At 45.2% G+C, this 15,162-nt stretch overlaps 1 non-coding gene across 1 annotated transcript; it reads left to right on the top strand.

Annotated features, from left to right (window-relative positions):
* Positions 1–14,723: 14,723 nt before the first annotated feature.
* On the top strand, positions 14,724–14,830 carry LOC122121391. Its single transcript, XR_006149935.1, has one exon. It is a non-coding gene; the product is annotated as a U6 spliceosomal RNA (small nuclear RNA).
* Positions 14,831–15,162: the final 332 nt, after the last annotated feature.

Here is a 15,162-nt window from a genome sequence, read left to right as displayed (position 1 = left end):
CATTAGGGAGAAGCCCTGAGTTCAAGTTTCTGAGGAAGAGAGGGGAAGGAAAAGGAGGAGAGGGAAGGGGAGGATGCTGGAGGGTATAGAAGAGGGCCTGCAAGATGCAAAATCTGGGTGTCCTCTGCCTGGACCCCTAAGAGGCCCCCAGTGGGCCAGCCCTTCAGAAAGCTAAGCCCCTTGGGGAGCTGAGTTGTCAGGGTATCAGTAACAGGGAAATAACAAGTTGGAAAGCTGTCTCTTCAGCACCGGAATGTGTTCCATTCCATTTCCTCCAGTTCTTAAGACAAACCAAGCCCCTTCTTTGTCAACTAAAGCTAAAGCCACACACAGAATTATCCCAGAATACCTATCCCTACAGTTGTTTTCCTGCCTATAGACTTGGACACAAAGCACAGAAGCTTGGGGTGTAGATGAGGAACCAGGAGAGGGGGAGACCCTACCGGACAGTCAAGCTTCCCCTAGCCACTAATTCTGTTAGTTTCCCAGAAGCCTCTCCTCCTCTTCCTCCATACCCTTCCCCTCCTCCACTGCAACCCCACACAGGCCAGACATCTCTGTGGGCGCTGCCTCCTGGCCCCCTCCTGCAGCCATGGTTCCCCTTCCTGCCTGTGGTCATGATGACTCAGTACATCATCCTGGCACATAGCTCACAGTTAGAACATAGTTCATTCTGCCTTAGATCGCATTTCTCTCTTAATGTTCTTGGAAACATGTTCAGCGGTCCCAATATTGCCAACACCATCCGCATGCCTACACTGGTGCATGCGCTGTTTGCTACCCTTCTGGCCCTCACTAGGTCTCCAGCAATGCTACTACTTTGAATGTAGGCATCTAAAGATCAAAAAAGCCCCATGTAATGGCTCATGCCTGTAATCCTAATTACTTGGGCGGTGAGAGGAGAGGAGCATGCAAGACCCCTACCAACCTCAACCATGGGCCTGTGATCCTGACAGCGATCTGAAAACAAACAAACAAACAAATAAATAAATAAATAAAGGGGCTGGGAAGTAGAGTGCTTGCCTTGCATGCATGAGGCCCTGGGTTCGATCCTCAGTAATACATAAGCAGAAAAAGCCGGAAGTGGAGCTGTGGTTCAAGTGGTAGAGCGCTAGCCTTGAGCTGAAGAGCTGAGGGACAGTGCCCAGGCCCAGAGTTCAGGCCCCACGACCGACAAAAATACATAAATAAGAGTTGAGAGTATGGCTCATGTGTTAGAATGCCTCACAAGTGAATGCAAAGCCAAGTTCAATTTGTTTTTATAACAACAACAAAATCAGGGCATGACAGCCATTAAAAATATTTTTAAACAAATTTTATGACAAAATTTCTGTGTCCCTGTGCTGGGGATATGGCTCAGTGGTAGAGTGCCTGCCTAGCATACATAAGGCCATGGGTTTAACTCCCAGTACCATGACCAATAATAATAATAATAGTAATAATAAATTTAAAACTTTTGTGTCCCTGAAGCCACCTAAATAAAGAACACTGATAGCCCAGCATGCAGGCCTAAGAAGACAACATGAATGGGCCCTTAAATCACAGAAAACCAATATCAAATAATCGTGCTCATGTAAGATCTCTAAATGCACAATTCATTAACAATCTACAGTATTTAAAACAAGGCAGTTCCTATTTGAACAAATACTGAGAAATTCTAATTATTTATCATGAGGTTCCCACCTCCTAGGAACCTGAGCTCAGGAGGAAGCAGAACACCTTGGAAATCCACACAAACCTTTGCACCTTCCATGTTGGGGTTTCAAGAAGAGACAAGAGGCACTCCGCCCCTCTTCTCCACATTGCTCAGTCACAACAGCCGGGTTCTCTGACTGCCTGTAAGGTCCCTGGCACTATAGGAAGGAAGCACTTTTTTTTTTCTCTCTCTTTTTTTTTTTTTTTAACATTTTTATTATTATTTTTAAGTAGTTGTACAAAGAAGTTCCCATTCAACAAAACAGTATATGAGTACAAGGTGTCTGATAACATTGTCACCCATCTCTCCTAACCCACCCCTTCTCTCACTTTTCTTTTCTTTTCTTCTTTTTATAAATTGAGATTAGGTGATTACATAAATTTCACATATTTCACAGTATTGTGGAATAGTGATACTTAGTTAAAGTCACAAACACATTTTAACCTTCACAAGGCAAATTGTCATTATGGTCTATAAAGTTTGTGAATTCTATGAGCTTTGACAATACAATTATTTCTTCCACATCAGGTGATGATTACATTTCTTTCTTTTTGCTTAGTGTAGGCTGTTCCCTCTTTCCCTCTCATCCCTTCCTTCCCATTGCTGTCTTTGGGTTGTTTAGTTCTTTTTCTTCTATGTCCAGTGCAGCTGATAGGCCCCTTTAATGTATGTTGTTCCGTTTCCCACTTATTCTGGGTCCTTTTCCTGGCTTCCCTCCATTGCGTGCGTATATATACCATATATGTGTTCAAAGAACACGGAGTCATTTAGCAATGATAGGACAAAATGAGTGGCTGTCCTTTGTTTCTTGAGTCCTGTTTACTTTGTCATATCTTATAGGAAACACTTTTAAGCAAGATTATCAACACCCTATGGTGGCACTGTTTCATGTATTTGTTCATTCAATCATTCATTCATTCATTGTGCTAGAGACTGAACCAATGCCTCAAGCTTGCTAAGCATAGCCTCTACCTCAGACACAAAATAATCACCTCCATAGCTCCCCCTCGGGGAAGGATGAGAAAGTCTCCCCCCAGCAGTCAGAACTTGAGAGCAGAGGAAAATCCCATGAGACCCCAGGTCAAAGGGTAGTGGTAGCTGCCGAGGATCCACCTTCTGCCCAGCCTTGTCTCCTGGAGGGTGTACTCACCCATTCTGAGTGTGGGCAGTTGCTTTAGGAGAAGGATGCCCCTGTACATACAGCTAGAGGATCCTGATCAACTTGCTTAAGTTCACAGCTGGCCTGGCCCTTTGTTTCCCCAGACACAGAGCAATCTGCACAAAGTGAGAACTTGCTCTGGTGACGAGCTGACTGCTGACTATGGAGTAAGGAAAGGTCATGATCGTGAGACATGGGGACAGCTGGGACACATCATCCTTCAACAGGAGAGGGAGCAGCAGAGTATGCACCAAAGCTGACCCCAGCACACCTTTGTTTCCATAGCAACAATGTCCAGGGGAGGAGGGGAAGCAAGACTGTCCGGTAGGGTCTCCCCCTCTCCTGGTTCCTCATCTACACCCCAAGCTTATGTGCTTTGTGTCCAAGTCTATAGGCAGGAAAACAACTGTAGGGATAGGTATTCTGGGATAACTGTCTTCATGGGGTACTCCCAGATGGAAAAACAAACTGAAGAGACTGCGTTTTGGGGGTTGGCACAGGTACAAGACCTTAAACTTAGAGTCTCGTAGTCTCCTTTAGCTTTTTTTCTGTTCAAGGCTGGAGCTCTACCACTTGGGCCACACCTTCACTTCTGACATTTTTGGGGCTTGAGCTTAGGGCCTTGACACTGTCCCTGAGTTTCTTTTGCTCAAGACTAGCACTCTACCACTTGAACCATAGGTCCACTTCTGGCTTTTTTTGGCAATTTATTGGAGATAAGAGTCTCATGGACTTTCCTGTCCAGGCTTCAAACTATGATTCTCAGATCTCAGTCTCCTGAATAGCTAGATTATAGGCATGAGCCACTGGCACCAGGTCACTTCTGGCTTTTTGCTAGTTCATTGAAAGGTCTTTCAGATTTGTCTACCCAGGCTGGCTTCCAATAGCAATCCTCAGATCTCAGCCTCCTGAGTAGCTAGGATTATAGGCATAAGCCATTGACCTCCAGCTCTAAACTACGTTTTTTTCTGATAAATTGCAACCTTTTCCAGGACTCAAGCTGTCCCACCCTCTTCCCTTCTGCCCTTTGTAAAATACATCAGATCTGTTCTGATGTATTTATTTTCAGAGGTCTTTTCAGGAAAGACTGAAATTCACTCTATCAGGCCTGAGGAGCCAGGACAGCAGGGGGCTCCAGTGGCTGGGGAGCCAGCAGTCCCTCGGTGCTGCTAATAGGCAATGTTCTACATTCGTAAGAATAGACATGCTGCAAGGTCCAACTGCCTGGCCAGGAGGGAAGAAAGCCCAAGTCAGTGCCTGGACAAATGGTCTGCTTTTATTTCCTTTAAAAAAAAAATCCATTCAAGGAATTCAAGGTGAAAGTACTTGACTCACCTGCACCTCACCTGCTACCAATGGGGAAGTTCCCCTCCAGGGAGCTCTACAAGGGACCTGGAAGCCAACCTAGTAAGTGGACATTTGCATTAATGAATTGATTGCTCAACTGAAAGTCTTGCAAACCAGGCTCTGTGTCTGCACACAGGGATGCCCTGTCTCTTTAAATACTCACTTCCAGTTCTTCCAGGATCTGCCCAGTGCTCCTTATTTCACATTACATAGCCACAGAACTGAGCAATCTCTTGACTAGAGTAAGCTGCTAGGCGCAGGGAAGCACTGTTTCAAACACCTGTTGTTCTTGTTAAGTAAAAACAAGTTAATAGTCACAGCAAAACCATGAAAGAAAACCACAAGTGACCTAAGGATTTCTGACTCACCCCCACAGCCTGGGTACTGGGTGACATTCCACCAGAAGCAGAAGCCACCTGCAAAGCCCTGAGAACTGCCAATCAGCAGTCCCTTTGTCTGTCTTCCTCGGAGTGATTACCCCTAGGTGCCCTGCCCCCAGATGGAGGGGTGGGGGGAAAAACACCAAAAACACCTTCCCCGATAAACCCAAGTGACTAAGAAAAGCCAGCAGGGACCCCTCCCGCAGACCATAATTGTGGGAAACCTCTTGCAAAACAATTTTCACTGCCAGATAAACTGTCTGTTCCCAGCAGCCAAGTGCCACGCCCCAGAGAAAGGGTGAGATTTCCTTTAAGAAACTTCAAGCAAATAGCAAGAGCGGCCACTCCCTCTGCACACCGGGAATAGCTTTGAGGAGCTCCACCCTGACACGGGTTTTGCAGTCACCTCCAATTCTGCCTTCGCACTCAGGCCCGGGCTTGGCAGTCTTCCACAGGCAGAAGGTCAGCCACATGCCAGGCACAAGCCAAGGCATCCTTTGCCCTGCACACAGCTAATTGTCACATGCACCACTCTCAGAGAGAAAGCTGGAACAGCCTTGCTCCACCCATGTGCTGTTAGAAAAGGTGGCCAGGGCAAAAGTGGCACTGCTGTGTCCCACACAGTTCAGGACTAAGCCTGGACCTCAAGCCAAAGGCTGCTTTGCAGATAGAAGTACATAGGAACAGTTTACCACCCTGGGAGGCCTGGCAACAGGACCCCTGATCTGTCCATCAGTATCCCTCACAGCAGGCACAGGACCACAGACAGCCCCACTTCTGCCTCTAGCTTCTAGAGCCTTCCATCTCCTGTACTGGCACTAGTTAGAGTCCCTATGAAACTCCAGGATACCCAGGGAATAACTGACAGGCACAGTGCTCAGGGTCTCAATGCCAAACCAGCAGCTAGGAATTCTGGGAAAACATGAAGGGCATGACTGTGAAGAGGCTGTTTCACTCCATGCTCAGAATCTCAACACCATCTCTGTGCATTTGAAAAACCTCTGCTCAGGACCTCCCTTAGAGGTTTCCCCCACATACTGAGTTAATATCATCCTTTCAAGTCACTCTGAGTAATTGGAATGTGTTCCTTGCTCCTTGATTGATTATTCTTGGGGTGAATCACAAGGAAGGGAAAGAAATCTTCCTATGTGTCCAGTATATGGTTTTTCAATACATTGTTGCAGTCACTTAAGAGGCGGATAGTGCTCTCAATCAGTTTTGTAGATGAAGAATTGGCTCATGTAACCACAAGACAATTCCATGAGGATGGGCAATCAGACCCCCCCCCTTGCTCTTTGGCGCCACCCACTGACATGCATGAGAACAACTGTTTCTCTTTCTGTGTTAGCAACCTGGGGAGGCTAGTGTCTAGAGTAGAAGGAACCTGGAGATTTTGGTGCTCGGTTCTCTGCCTCAGGAAAAGGTTCCTTCAGAGACAGTGGCAGAGTGAAAAGGGGGGTCAGCCTGGAGGTGTTCTTCAGGTATCCCTTGTCACTTCATTTAGGCCTCTCAAATACTAGCTGGGTGTAGGCTGGCTGAAAGCATCATGGTTTTTTGTTTCTTTGATTGGTTGAGCATGTGTGTGTGTGTGTGTGTGTGTGTGTGTGTGTGTGTGTGTGTGTGTGTGTGTGTGTGTGTGTGTGTGTACAAATACGGGACCTTGAACTCAAAGCCTCGTGTTTTCCTTTAATTTTTTTCTGCTCAAAGCTGGAATTTACACCTCCACCTCCAGCTTTATGGTGGTTAATTGGAGTCTCTTAAACTTACCTACTGAGGCTGGCTTTGGGCCACAATCCTTAGATTTTAGCCTCCTCCTGAATAGCTAGGATTACAGGAATGAGTCACCTGCACCCAGCTAAAGCATCATGTTTTTAGCTAAGACATTGCTTTAAATCTTTTTAAATATTTTAAATAAAAAAACCTAAATTGAGAATCATAATGCTCTGCTTCTCCAACATTCCAAAGCACCTAACAGGTTCTGAACTCACCAGTTAATAGCAGAAAGAAATGGTTCTGAACCTGCAGAATACAGCAAATCATCATCATCATCATCATCATCATCATCATCCTCTTAGAAAACCAGTATGCCTGGTCCAGACACCTAAGCATGGCCTTTCTCAGACTTTGTGTGCTTAGAATTGTGTGTGAAGTGACAGTTGTGACATTCCTCACAGAGCCAGGCCAGCCTGGGCCTGGGTATGCCCAAGATCAGCTGACTCTTGATTGGATATGGAGCATATGGATATGTGCTATGTCCAGTGGTTGGCAGATAGCATCAATACTATTGCTGAATAACAGCCTGGGTGATGCATTTCATATACAAAGTCCTTTAAAACTGGATGACTTAGAGGTAAAAGTAATAAAGACTTAAATAAAAATGTGAACAAAGCCAAGAAAAGTACGTGGACTGTCCTAGAAAGAGACCCTTTCTAGTTAGTGTATTATTATTGTTCTTTCTACTCAGACAGGTACACAGTAAATAATCAACTTTTCATTTACTTCCTTCCTCCTTTGTGGTCTAGAGCTCTCTAAATACAAGTCAGATTCTCTCTCTCTCTCTCTCTCTCTCTCTCTCTCTCTCTCTAATTCAGGGTTCATAGAACATAAAATACCTGAGTAGATTTTTCCACCTCCACATCTCTCTCTCTCTCTCTCTCTCTCTCTCTCTCTCTCACACACACACACACACACACACACACACATACACACAGGTTACTATCTAGTTTTGGAAGAACCATTCTGAAAGGCAACTTGTACACGCGAGTTAAGAGAATTAAGAAAGCTTGAATCCTTCCACCTGGCAGCAGCCCTCCTTGCAAACCATGGGAAGGAGCCAGTAAGAAACTTGGAGTGATTTTACAAAGATGTTCCTGGAAGCTTTATAGAGAGTTACAAAACCTGGCAACAATGTATGCCTCCTACAATAGGGGGGATGGCTAAATAATTATGGTACATCCATAGGATGGAATATACACCATAGTAATTCCAATATGACATTTTCAAGACTATTTAATGATACGGCAACATAGTTATGATGTTAAGTGGCAAGTTACAATACAGGATTACATACACAATGAAATCCAACTAAAATAAAATTACACAGAAGTGGTCATATACTGAAAGCTAAAAAGAACTATGACAAAAATGTCAAAATGTGGGCTGGGAAGGTGGCTCAGTGGTAGAGTGCTTGCCTCGCATGCATGAGGCCCTGGGTTCCATTCCTCAGCACCACATAAGCAAAAAGAAAAAAGCCGGAAGTAGCGCTGTGGCTTAAGTGGTAGAGTGCTAGCCTTGAGCTGAAGAGCTGAGGGACAGCACCCAGGCCCAGAGTTCAGGCCCCACGACCGGACCCAAAAAAAAAAAAGTGAAAATGTCAAAATGTGTCTCTGACGGGTGTGTCTATGGTCCCGTCTTTTTCTCTCCTTTACGCTTTTGTTATTTTCTATTTATTGCCTTTATGATTGCTGCCAGCCTCATTTTTCACTGGATATTTTCAAGAGTTTCTTGCTTCCTGCCCCAGTGCATCTCTGAACTATGATCCACCTACTTTTAAATTTCAATTCATTGTTGGGATGACAGGTACCCATCATTGGATCCAGCTTCCTTTCCATGGAGACAGTTTTGCTCACTTTTCTGCCTTGGCTGCCTTGACACCACAATCCTCCCAATCTCAGCCTGCTATGCTATGTTCACACACACACACACACACACACACACACACACACACACACACGTGTGTGTGCCAATCCTCCTTGCTGTGCATTTGAAAAGGGTCCTGAGAACTTTTCTAACAAGACTGACCTCAAACTTTGATCCTCCTGTTCTTGGCTTCCCCATTAGCTAGGATTACAAGCACAAACTACCAGCACTGGGCTTTAGTGTAAATTTTTTGAAAATCTATCTGGCTTCAATTCAAGTATCACATAACTTCTCCTCTCCCCCTTTCTGTTCTCTAAAATGCATGCTGATCTTTCCTTGTTGGGCAGAAACTAACTTCCATGCTGCTTCATGCTTCTGGAACAGTCCTCTGACCCAGGACTACTGGCCACTGAGATAAAGGTACAAAGGGGAAATAAGGAGGTCATAAGACTGCAGGATGGAAGCCAAGGAACATCAGGCTCAAAATGTATTATATTTTGAAAAATACAAAGCAAGTACATCTTAAGTGTTGTCCCCAGAAAAAGTGATAATTATGTAAGCTCATTCATATGTTAATTAACTCTACTGAGCTACTCCATGCTCCATAATGTATACATATCCCAAAACATATTATACATTTTATATTTATATATATATATATATATAATTTATATAACTTCTTAGTTGTCCATCTTTTAATGAAAGGAAGGTCTTGGATGTGACTAGTTATTAGAGTGCTTGCTTAGCACTGATGAGGGCCTAGCTTCAATCTCCAACATTACAAAAATAAATAATTATATGGCAAAAATGCAGTGAAGTATAATCGTTCATCGCTTAACAATGGGACACACTATAAGAGCCTCATTACTCAATTTTATTATTGTTCAAACTGTATGGCGTGCCCTTCCTCATAACTAGATAGTGTTGCCCACTGCAAACTTAGGTTCCATGATACATAGCAATCTGTCCTCTACGTGGTTCTTCAGTTCCTAAAATGTCACTGTATTATTCATCTGACACACACATGAGTTAGGTACTGTTTTATGTATTGATTTGTGCTTTGCTGGTTCCTGGGCTTAAGCTCAGGACTAATACTTTACTTCTGTTTTTTCACTCATGACTGGCACTCTGCCACTTGAGCCATACCTCTATTTCAGAGTCTCTTGTGTTTGTCTGCCTAGGCTAGCTTTGCAGGATTATCTTTGGATCTCAAGTCTACTGAGTAGGTTAGATGATAGTTTGAGCCACTAGCACCCAACATTAATCCCCATTTTAGAAATGAAGAACCTGAGACACAGAGAATTTTTAGTACTGTTCAGGCCAGCCAGGAACAGACAGGCTTCAGGGGCTGGCAGCGCAGCTACTAAGTCTGTGCTCCTAACTATTGTTCTCTTCCCTAGAAATGTGTCCAAGCCATCAATCCAAGATCATTAAAGCACCAGCTTCTTATGCAATATCACGCTATAGGCTTGGATAGCATTCTTTCTGATGATATCCAGGGACTGGAGGTGCAGCTTAGTGGTAGAGCTCTTGCCTAGCATGCTGGAGGTCCTGAGTTCAGTCCTCAACACCACAAACAAAAGCAGGCTTTGTCCTCAGGGTTGGGAAGAGAAAGAAGAGCAAAGGCAAAGGGGTGAAGAGCTCGTCAGCTGCCACTCCAGGGTTAACTAGTTGAACCCATGATCCCACATTAAGCAAGCAAACATGGCCAGCACAGAATGCCACAGCCCACACTGGTTTCATTTCAGTGGATCCTTTCTTCCTTACGTTTTTTTTCTGTGTTTGGAATATTTCTATTTACAGCGAGTGTGGTTTGCTTTCATAAAAGCTTTTTGAGATGACCTGTTTGGGTTTTGGTAGTAATGGGTATTGAACTCTTTACGAGGCAGGCATTCTACTACTTGAGCCCCACTCCCAGCCTCTAAAAACCTTTTGAAAGAGAGAATCTAATGCCTCTCTTCAAAGATTTTCTGGCAAGTCAGAGCAATGTTCTAAAAGCTAAAGACAAAGGCCTGACGGGTGGGAAGAGGACAGTGGGAGAGGGCACACAGTGAGCGGGTAAGGCCCAGAGGAGAAGCAGGGCAGGCCGAGGCTGCCTTGTACCCAGCCAGCTGCACTCGAGGTCTCGTAGCATTTCTACAAGATGAGTTAAGGGGAAAGTTGGTTTGGTGTGTTGTTGTTTTTAAGCAGCCAAAAATGTACAAAATGATGCAAAATAACACGTCATTCTCCATTTCTTTTCTCACGGGCTAGAAAATTGCACTTTGTACCCAGAGAATGTTTCCTGGAAAGGTCTGGGCGTGGTGAGAGAGGTGAGGTCAGGCCACTCAGCTGTGGGAGAAACAAAACACACACATGACTCCCCCCCCCCAAAAGGAAAAAAGGAAAAACTCCAAAGCACAGCAGAAGAGGTTCTGGGAATGGAAACCACAGGTGAGTCAGCGTGGAGAGGGACATGCGAGAACAGGACACTCAGGGATGACAAGAGCTCCCATCCCAGGGCTGTGAGTGAGGAGAAGCTCCCCACCTCCGCTGAGCTGGCAGAGGGGCCTAGTTACAGGAGCCCTAACCTGAGTCCCTAATACAGCCCTGTATGACCTTCATCTCCCTTCCCAGGACTACAGAAGAAACCTCCCCCCTGCAGACACTCACACCCAACCAGCTGGCCATCACCCTGTGTAGAAAGAAGTTATGGGGCTGGGAAGGTGGCTCAGTGGTAGAGTGCTTGCCTCGCATGCATGAAGCCCTGGGTTCGGTTCCTCAGCACCACAGAAAGAGAAGAAAAAAAAAAAAAAAGAAGTTATTGGTCTGCCAGGCCACGGTTTTATTTTTTGTTGTTTTTGTTTTTGTGCTAGTGCTGGAGCTGCAACTCAGGTCCTAGATATTCTGTCATTCACAGTGAGCATGATTTGATTTGTCCTTCAGCTTTTTTGCTCAAGGTTAGTGCTCTATTACTTGAGCAGTTGCTCCACTTCAGACTTTGCTAATTAATTGGAGATGAGAATCTTGGATTTGTCTGCCCAGGCTGGCTTTGAACCATGATCCTCAGATCTCTGCCTCCCACGTAGCTAGGTTTACACACATGAGCTACCAGCACCTGGCTACAATTTAAATTTTAAGTGTTGAGTGTATGAGTTTTTTTTTTAAGATGTTGAGTGCATGGGGGCCACTTTCCTCAGAAACAGTCCAGCCCTAAATACAAGGCAGCATGAATGATGACTGGACACTCATCATGTGCCAGGCTAATTCTGTGAGGACCATCTTACTCCATCCTCAGCCGTCTCATAGGATGTTTTCTAGTATTATCCCTGCTGAGCAATGTGAAGGCCAAAGAAGTGAAGAACCTTGCTCACTGGCTAGGCATAGTAGCTCATGCCTACAATTCAAGCTGCTCAGGAGGCAGATATCTAGAGGAAAGAGGTTCAAAGCCAGTCTGGGGAAAAGGCAAGTGAAATCCCATCTAGACCATTAAGCTGGGCATAGTGGCACATGCTTGTGATTCCAGTTCTTCCAGTTCTGTGCAAAACAGATATGAGGATGGAGCATAAAAAATAATTAAAGAGGGGCTGGGAAGATGACTCAGTGGTAGAGTGCTTGTCTTCCATGCCTGAGGCCCTCAGCACCACATAAGCATAAAGAAAAAAGCCGGAAGTGGCGCTGTGGCTCAAGTGGTAGAGCGCTAGCCTTGAGCTGAAGAGCTGAGGGACAGTGCCCAGGCCCAGAGTTCAGGCCCTACAACCGGACCAAAATAATAATAATAATAATAATTAAAGAGGTGGGGGTGGGGGGAGAGATGGGAAGGGATGAAAGGGGAAACAAAGGAGGAGGCAACAATGCTTGATAAGAAATGTACTCATTATCTTGCCCATGTAATTGTAACCCCTCTGTACAGTATTTTCACAATAAAATTTTTTTAAAAAAATAGAGAAAATCTCAAGTGATAGAGTGCTTGTATACCAAATGAGAATCTCTGAGTTCAGCCCCCAATGTCACACATCAAAAAAAGGCACAGGGGCCTCACACCTATAATTATAGCTACTCAGGAAGCTGAGGTCTCAGAATTAAGGTTCAAAACCAGCCTGGGAAGACAAACCTGAAAGACTGTTATCCCCAATGAACCACCAAAGATCCAGAAATGGAGCTAAGGCCCACGTGATAAGAGCACAAGTCTTGAGCAAAAAGGCTAGGCGACAGTGTCCAGGTCCTGAACCAAGCCCCAGTACTGGCACCAAAACAAAAGCAAAACAAAACCTTGCTCATCGTTAGTCAGTGGTAAATGAAGGACCTAAGGCAAGTTGACTCTGGTATTTCATAGTTTTGAAAGTCTAAGTGGATTATCACACCCTAGGGTCTAGGGATTTTAGAAAGGGCTAGATACCCAGGCACAACTCAGCCAAATCCTAGCTGGAGCTGAGTAGCATCTCACCAAAGGATTGCTTTCCTCCAGAATGTCAGGGCTGTGGCTGGGAGTGAGGTGACCATGCAGGTCCTGCTTTCCAAATGCCAGTGGGACCCTCATAGGCTTTAAGTGCAAAACCCACAGTATCCACAGCTCCCATAAAGCCACAGCCCCACAATGGGAAAGAAAGAAGTGGAGAGGAGAGGAGAGGGTGACGATAGCTCCGCCACTGGCTCCAGGCATGATCTGCAAGCTGCATGGCACCATCAGCACATCTGGAAGGTTTAACAGCAGTGGCACTGTAGTACATTCTGGAAAGTGATGGCCCTGTTGGGGCCAATAACTGAACTCTTGGAACTTCTACAACCAACCAGGGCTCTACAATCTCCTAGAGATCTATGGCCTCAGCCATACTGGGGACCTACAGTTGTCCCCATCTCCATCCAGAACCATCCCAGACTTACTCTCTCTTGCTGGGCGTCTCCAAGTCCTGGGTGAAGGAGGGGAGAGGTAGATCTCCTGCCCAAGAGACGGGCCCCCTCCAGGTACAAGCCTTAGCCCAGTGCCCTACATGCTAGACAGTATCAGACACTGGCAACAGCTCCAATGCCTTCACTGAGTGCTCCCTCTGAGTGATTCCCGCAGTTCAGTGCATGAGTGTGGGAGGAGGAGGAAGATAGAGGCCTCAAGTCTACCCTCCTCTGGCTCCCCAGTGAGGTAAGGATGGCAGCCACAATCACAGAAAATAATAAGCATCCAATTCTCAGCACCTTTGAGTCTGTTTTCAGAGTTCTGGTGGTCTGGATCTCCCTGGTATATTGGGTGGAATGAGGGAGATGGGCGGTTAGGACACCCTCACACTCCAAGCAGGGGACTGGCTGCACACTATGGCTACATACTCTCTCTTCTTGCTCTATTATTTTCCCTTTTAGTAGTTAACAGATATGTACTTACTTATGGAAGCCATATGAAAGTCTGCTGAGCTATAATGAGCCATGTGCATACCCTGTTATTCTAATTGTTCTGAATGAGGCCCTGCTGATCCTGCAGCCTGAGCTGCCCAGAGACAGGGATAGCAAATAGGTAGAGGGGAGCCAAGGGAGGCTGGAATCAGGATGGTGCTGACTTGGGAGGCTGGGGAAGGCCTCATGGCAGCAGCGCCCTGATGGTAGAGGAAGAAGAGAGGTTGCTGAGAATATCCCAGGTCCAAGCTCTTGAGCTTTTCAGACCTAGCTGTACAGTCAAACCTTCACCTCCATCACCACCTATTATTGTCTTAGGAATTAATTACCTGATTGCTCCAGGCAGAGTGCAGCTGCTGGAAGAAGGCCCTGGGCGATGTGGAAGCCTGCAGTGCAAAGGAAGCATGTTTGATTTGGAGTGACAGGAATCCTGAGAAAACAAGGTTGCCGATCGAACACTTACCAGGCTCTGGCTGCCTCTGAAGTGACTGGTCCTCTGACAGAGGCTGTAGCTATGGTGAGTTACTCAACAGGGGAAAAGGAAGCAATGGAACTACTTCAAAAGGGCCTTAGTGTGCAGGACCCTGTGGGGCCAATCTAATCTGATTTTCTTAGACAATTTATATTTTAAAAAATCAATCAAATTGTCTAAAAATGAAATGAAAGAATATGAGGGAAAAAAGTCAATGTGTGGTTGCAAACAAAAGATGTTTCTCATGAGACAGCATCAGAAAAGAAATAGAAAAAAAACTCAGAAATATCCCAAGATGCTTCTAATGTTCTTCTGAGTTTTACTTTTTTTTTCTATTCATTTATATCAGGTGCTGCTTTGCCTTGAGCTATGCAAAATGTCTTCCAATGTTACTTCTGTAGATATAAGAGGGGATTTTGTGCAATCAAGTTTGATTAAGAATGGATAACAGTGGGCTGGGAAGGTGGCTCAGCGGCAGAGCGCTTACCTTGCAATGCCCTGGGTTCGATTCCTCAGCACCACATAAGCAAAAAGAAAAAAGCCAGAAGTGGTGCTGTGGCTCAAGTGGTAGAGCGCTAGCCTTGAGCTGAAGAGCTGAGGGACAGCGCCCAGGCCCAGAGTTCAGGCCCCACAACTGGACCAAAAAAAAAAAAAAAGAATGGATAACAGGTGCTCACTTCGGCAGCACATATACTGAAATTGGAACAATACAGAGAATATTAGGATGACCCATGCACAAGGACAACATGCAAATTCATGAAGTGTTCTGCATTTTTGAAATATGGTAGATTCAGGAAAGAACTCAGTGCAATTCCGTAGAAAGGCTAAATCTAAGGTCAGTAAGTAACCACTAGGAAACAGGTACTTGCAAGGGAGGGTAGGCCCAAGGGGAGAGAGGGATAGGTGAGTGAAGAGAAGCAGGAGAATGCAGTTAATGCATATCCTACAAAACTAAGAAAAATGAGGGAAGGGGAGGGTTGGGAGAGATGGGTGAGAATGTTGAAAGTGGTGACATTGATCAAGATGAACTATATTCATTAACTGCTTTGTTGAATGGCAACTCCTTTGTACAACTACCTAAAGATAATTTTAAAAATATTTTTAAAAA

Source organism: Dipodomys spectabilis, unplaced genomic scaffold, assembly GCF_019054845.1.
Source record: "Dipodomys spectabilis isolate Male_0828 unplaced genomic scaffold, ASM1905484v1 ptg000187l, whole genome shotgun sequence".
NCBI classification, from domain to species: domain Eukaryota; kingdom Metazoa; phylum Chordata; class Mammalia; order Rodentia; family Heteromyidae; genus Dipodomys; species Dipodomys spectabilis.
The sequence above is the reverse complement of the archived record's forward strand: the minus strand, read 5'-3'. Positions and strand labels throughout refer to the sequence as shown.